The following is a 6782-nucleotide window of genomic DNA, read 5'->3' as shown; positions in this document are numbered from 1 at the left end:
ATGTATATATGTATATATGTATATGTATGTATGTATAAAAGAATTTTGAGTTTTGTTCCACGTTGTTCTCGTACTCTATCCAGGATCTCTTACACAGATCCTCCTCCGAGTGGTTGACTGTGGTAGCCAGGCACCATCTAGTTCTTCTGGTCTCATAGTTATATAGGCTGAGGATCGCATGGTGTACCAGTCTCTTGGACTAATTGTTTCCACGCATCCTTGGTTTTCTTCATTCTTCTTTTCTCTGGATTAGGCAACACCCATCATTTTTTCTAGATGGCCACTTGCAAGCTTTTAAGATCCCAGCCGTTACTCACCAAAGTAAGATGTGGAACAATGTTTTTGTGTAGCATGTTATGCCAGTTGAGCTTCATAGCCCCTGTGATCATGGTCCCAAGCCCACAGGTCCAACTACTCACTCCCTCCAGGTAACTGGCTGTGGCCAAGAAGTCACCACCCTTGTCTGCTCTATTATTTAGCTGGACATTCTTACAGAACATACAAATATGCTTATGCAAACATCGTTTGCCAACCCTATACATGGTCATGGGCACATTCCTCCTTGCATAGACATACCTGATCGTTCAGCTTGTCCACCCATCTGTCCACCTCTAGATCAATGGTTGCTGTCACTGACGACTCAGTACTGTATGTACAAAAGGGTTCATCTTTGTTTTCTGTCTCTGCCATGTACCTCTCTGTGTTTTCCTGTTTCTCGTTGCCACTGAGAATTGTGTGACTTTTGAAGAAAATACAGAACTTGAAATTTCAAGCTTGTTGTGAGCCACTTGAGACACTGACCAAGAATATTTCAGATATAAGCATTTACTTGTGTTAATAAGGAACAATTTGGAAGAAGAGGTAAGAAGCTGTGCTTCATAGACTTAGTTTTCTGTTTGTTTTTATTGGTCCTGTCAAACTTACTGACCTGAATGAATTAGAATTAGGTCTCAAAGAGGAAGTCCCAATCCCTTTTGGATTATATTCTCAGTATTCTCACGTTAGTATTTGTAACCAAAAGAACTCTAAAATGTTCAAGAAGCCAGACAGAGATTATAGGGTCTTTGAAGTAAGACACAAGTGATTGATTACCTGCCTGTCATAGCCATATATCTGTGATTTCCTTGAGGGTCCAGCCCCTTTCAAAATATCATGGTACTCTGAGGCACGGAGAGCAGCACAAACATTTCTCTAAGGGAAGTGGCTTGTGGTAGTCCTGTCTTTTCATTCTCCTTCTATTTCTTTTGCTTTCCCATAGTGTCTGGTCCTCTAGTCCTCACTGCAGAAGGACTTTGCACTAGTATTTTACTGATCCTGGGACAAGAAAAATAATGAAGATGATTTTAAAGCATTTTGAGTCCCACAGTAGAAGTACCATGAAAATCAAATGAAAGCCTAAGCATTCGTTTGCTCTATTTTCTTTCTAAATTTGTGCTATTTGACAAGTTCCCCAGCTAATTGAATGTTAATATTGTCTTAATATTAATTAATTTATTCAACAAATCTTTATTGACTGTCTAGTATGTACTAGGCTGTCTTTTAGGAGACTAAAGAAGTTCTTGCTCTCCTGGAGCTTCCATTCTAATAGGGGAGACAATAGATATGTAAACAAACAGGTAATATCAGGCAATGTAAATGTTGTGAAGAAAGCCAAAGCAACCCTCCCTTTTCTGTTTACACCCTGAAAAAATAAGTACACATAATTAAAACACCCAGTTAACCCTGAGCAACCACCTAATTTCTTCATGCCTTTGTTTTCTTATTTGTAAAATAACCCTGTTTACTTCATAGGGTTGTAGTAAAAAAGGAAGGGGAAAAAGAGATGTATGTAGAAGCCCTTTGTAGAATTCATGGCTCTAATGTGGCTAAGGCACTTGACTGCTAACCAGAAGGCAGGCGGTTCAAACCCACCAGCCACTCCTCGGAAGGAAGGTTGGGCAATCCTACTTCCGTAGTGATACTGCCTCGGAAACCCAAGGAGGGGTCGCTATGAGTCGGGGCCGACTCGATGGCAAACAACAACAACAACAAAAACAACAATGTGGCATCACTCAAAATGAGAAGAAACAACTGCAAACATAATTGGAATGTGGAATAAATGAAGTATGACTCTAGGAAAATTGAAAGTTTTTAAAAATGAAATGGGATACCTAAAGATCAGTATCCTAGGCATCAGTGAGCTGAGGTAGACTGGTATTGGCAACTTTGAATCAGACAGTCTTTTGGTCTGCTGTGCCACGAATGACAAATTGAAGAGAAATAGCATCAGATTCATCATCAGAAAGAACATTTCAAGATCTGTTCTGAAGTACAATGCTATCAGTTTAGTCTAGAATTGATAAAACATGAAGTGAAGATGCAGTGATAATTTTTAGTGATTGGAATGCAAAAGTTGGGAACAAAGAAGAAGCATCTGTAGTTGCAAAGTATGCCCTTGGTTTGGAAATAATTAGTCCGAGGGACTGGTGGACCGTGAGAAATTCAGCCTACATGACTGTGAGACTAGAAGAACTAAATGATGCCCTGCTACCACTGTCAGCCACTCAGAAAGTGATCAGTGCAGGAGGTTCTGGATAGAGTGGGAGGAAAATGTAGAACAAAACTCAAAATCATAAAAAGGACCAGGCTTTGATAGAGACTGGTGAAGCCCCCGAGACTGTGCTCCCTAGCGCTCCAGGCTTAGAATTGAACTCACTTGCATGGCTTCCAGCCAAACGATAGACAGGCATATAAGTTGAACATTAATACCAGGTAGGTACATTCCTCAGGACAGTCGATCATGGGAGATCAGAAGGGCATTATTTGCTCAGGGACACAACTCCAAGAGCAGGTATGCATAGGAAAGAAGGACTCGGAAAAAAGGTAACCACAGGAAGTGGAAAGAGAGTTGTTACGTTGTGAAGATTGCAATCAATGTCATGAAACAAAATGTGTATGAACTGTTGTATGGAAAATTAATTTGCTCACAATTTATGTCTACACACACACACACACACTCACACTCAAAACCAAACTCATTGCTGTTGAGTTGATCCTGACTCAGAGACCCCTCCTTGGGTTTCCGAGGTGGTATCTCTATGGAAGTAGATTGCCCAACCTTAAGGAGTGGCTGGTGGGCTTGAACCACCAGCCTTCTGGTTAGCAGTCAAATGCCTTAGGCATTATGCCACTATATATATATAGTGGCATATACACACACACACACACACACATATTTAAACACCCCCCCCAAAAAAAAAAAAAAAAGCTTCTGGCAGTGAAATGCCTTAGGTACTGTGATACCAGAGCTCCTATGTATGTATATATGTACATATATACATATATGTGTGTGTATATATGTACAAACACCCACCTTTGGTGATAAAAAACACTGGAGATCAACAACTTTTTCATTGCAAATACCTTTTTTCAACAGTATAATTGGTGACTGTACATGTGGACCATGCCTGATGGAATACACAGGAATTATATTGACTACATCTGTGGGAAAGATGATGGGGAAGCTCAATATCGTTAGTCAGAACAAGGCCAGGGACTGACGGAATAGACCATAAATTGCTCATATGCAAGTTGAAGTTGAAGCTGAAGAAAATTAAAATAATCCCATGGGAGTCAAAATACAACCTTGATTTTATCCCCCCTGAATTTAGAGATCATGAAGAATAGATTTGATGCATTGAACAACAGTGACCATAGACCAGACAAGTTTTTGGGTAACATCAGGGACATACATAAAGGAAACAAAAGGTCATTTAAAAGACAGGAAAGAAAGACCAACATGGCTGTCAGAAGAGATTCTGAAACTTGCTCTTGGAACAGAAAGTAGCTAAATTGCATGCAAAAAGTGATGATGTAAAAGAGCTGAACAGAAGATTTCAGAGGGTGGCTCAAGAAGACAAAGTATTATAATGAAATGTGCAAAGATGTGGAATCAGAAAACCAAAAGAGAACACACTCAGCATTTTTCAAGCTTAAAAAACTGAAGACAAATTTCAGACTCTAGTTGGTATATTGAAGGATTCTATGGGCAACATATTGAGCAGTGTACGAAGCATCAAAAGAAGAGGGAAGGAATACACACAGTCACTGTACTAAGCAGAACTGGGTGATGTTCAACCATTTCAGGATGTAGCATATGATCAAGAACCGATGATATTGAAGAAATACCTTTTAAGATGTTTCAACAAATGGTTTGAATGCTGAAAGCAATCACTTGTTTTTGCCAAGAAATTTCGAATATAGCTACTTGGCCAACTGACTGGAAGAGATCGACATTTGTGCCCATTCCAAAGAAATGTGATGCAACAGAAGGTGGATATTATCAAACAATATTATTAATATCCCATGAAAATAAAATTTTGCTGAAAATAATTCAAAAATGGTAACAGCAGTACATAGACGGGGAACTACTGGACATTCAAGCTAGATTCAGAAGAGTGTGTGGAATGAGGGTTATCGTTGCTGATGTCAGATGGATCTTGGCTGAAAGCAGAGAATACCAAAAAGATATTTACCTGTGTTTTATTGACTGTGCAAAGGCATTTGACTGTGTGGATCATAACAAATAATGGATGGGATTGCAAAGAAAGGGAATTCCAGAATACTTACTTGTGCTGCTCATGAAAAACCTGTCCATGGAGCAAGAGGCACTTGTTTGAACAGAACAAGGGGATACTGTGTGGTTTAAAATCAGGAAGGGTGTGGGTCAGGATTGTGTCCTTTTCCCATACTTATTCAATCTGTATGCTGGGCAAATAATTTGAGAAGCTGGACTCTAGGAAGAGGAATGCAGGATCAGGTTTGGAGGAAGACTCTTTAATAATCTGTGATATGCAGATGACACAACCTTGCTTCCTGAAGGGGGAGAGGACTTGAAGCACTTACTGAAACATCAAAGACTACAGCCTTTGTATGGATTATACCTTAACATAAAACAAAAATCCTCAGAAATGGATCAATAAGCAACATCATGATAAATGGATGAAAGTTTGAAGTTGTCAAGGATTTCATGTTGCTTGGATCCATAATCACTGCTCATAGAAGCAACAGTCAAGAAATCAGAGGACATACTGTATTGGGCAAATCTGCTGTAAAAGGCTTCTTTAAAGTATTTTATTAAAGAGCAAAGATGTCACTTTGAAGACTAGGATGCACCTGACTCAAGCCTTTGTATTTTCAATAGCCTTCACATGCATATTGGACAGTGAATGTTCTGGTTACTTAGTACCGCTCTGACAAGAATATACCACAAATGGGATGGCTTGAACAAACAGGAGTTTGTTCTCTTACAGTTTGGAGCCTTTAAGTCCAAGTTCAAAGTGCGAGGCTCTAGGGGCTGTGTGAAAGCCCCTTGACCTTGGGCTTCAGCTCTGCCTCTTGCTCGCAGCCCACTGAAGCTAGAGGCATCTCTTCACTCAGGCAGCTACTGGCTGCTGAGGCTGACAAGCCCAAGGTCAGCAAATAAAATGGCACAGTCCCGATGTTACCAAACCACATGGCAGGCCATTAATTTGAGTCCATTGTAAGTTCCAAGGTTGGCAGAGCATGGCAGGCTGCTGAACAACAACATGGCTACATGCAGGGGCCAAGCATAGGCTGGAGACCATTCCCAAAGCTGCTGCTTATATACGGAAAGCAGACCACATACCCAAAGCAGCTACGTGGCTGCTCCAATAGATTTCACCATGGAGTTAATTACCAATCTCACCATGAGGAATAACCGCATCCAGCTGCCCAGCCACTCAACCAGGTCCAACCAAGTTGACACACAGACTTAACCACCACAGTGAATAAGGAAGAGTGCAGAAGAACTGATGCATTTGTATTGTGATGGTGGTGAAGAACATTGAATATACAGGACAAGCAATTCTGTCTTGGAAGAAGTACAGCTGCAATCATCTTTAGAAGCAAGAATGGCCAAACGTCGTGTGTCATACTTTGGTCATATTATCAGGAGGGACAGTCTCTAGTGAAGAATATCATGCTTGGTAAAGTAGAGGGTCAGTAAGAAAGGGAAAACCCTCAATGAGATTGACAAAGTGGCTACAACAGTGGGTGCAGATATAGCTATGATTGTGAGGATGGTGCAGGACCAAGCAGTGTTTTGTTCTGTCATACATAAGGTCTCTATGAGTCAAGAACAACTTAACAAGCACCTAACAACAGCCAACAACATATAAATATAAGGTTTTATTGTACTTCATTAAGATTCAGGGATTTGTTTATTTGGTATTTTTGTCAGCATTGTTTGGTGTTTAGATTATAAATCTCTTGAAAATGTGACTCATGAGTTTTGGGGTTGTTTTAGCTTTTGTACTTCTTAGATTTTAAGGAATTTCTAGTAAAAAGTCAATGCTTAATTGTCCATTGCTATTTTCTGTAAGTAGTGAAATGAATTGATGGAAGGATTGAAGCCTAAGATGAATAACTGGGTGAAAAGGACTTTAACGAACCTTCTAATCCTAATATTTCATAATTCTAAAATAGAGTAAGTTGAAAATTAGCCCAGCCTCAGTGGAACAAAAAGTATTTTCTTTTTGCCCATGAGTGTAGATAGGTTCAAAAGAAAGATTTTCATAATATGTTAAAACTCTCAGTCTCTGTGGCTCTTATCTCTGCTTATATCTTATATGTGAAAAAATGAGATTTCTTGTAAGAAACACACTTTTATAAATCCTAGACATTTTGTATTCCTGTTTAAAGCACCTATTCTGATTTACTTCAGAGAAGCAATTTGTTTGCTCTAAACTAAACTATACTAGGTTTCTAGTTACGACTGTTGC

At 39.6% G+C, this 6782-nt stretch overlaps 1 protein-coding gene across 1 annotated transcript in view; it reads left to right on the top strand.

The window, feature by feature from the left end:
- The window catches only part of OBI1 (ORC ubiquitin ligase 1), a 64137-nt gene that overhangs the window by 15009 nt on the left and 42346 nt on the right, over nt 1-6782 (top strand). The gene's annotated exons all lie outside the window — the stretch shown is intronic.

The sequence above is a fragment of the Orycteropus afer genome, unplaced genomic scaffold (assembly GCF_000298275.1).
Source record: "Orycteropus afer afer isolate SDZICR_OR568_19922 unplaced genomic scaffold, OryAfe1.0 scaffold00081, whole genome shotgun sequence".
In the NCBI taxonomy this organism is placed as follows: domain Eukaryota; kingdom Metazoa; phylum Chordata; class Mammalia; order Tubulidentata; family Orycteropodidae; genus Orycteropus; species Orycteropus afer.
This window is presented reverse-complemented; position numbering and strand designations above follow the sequence as displayed.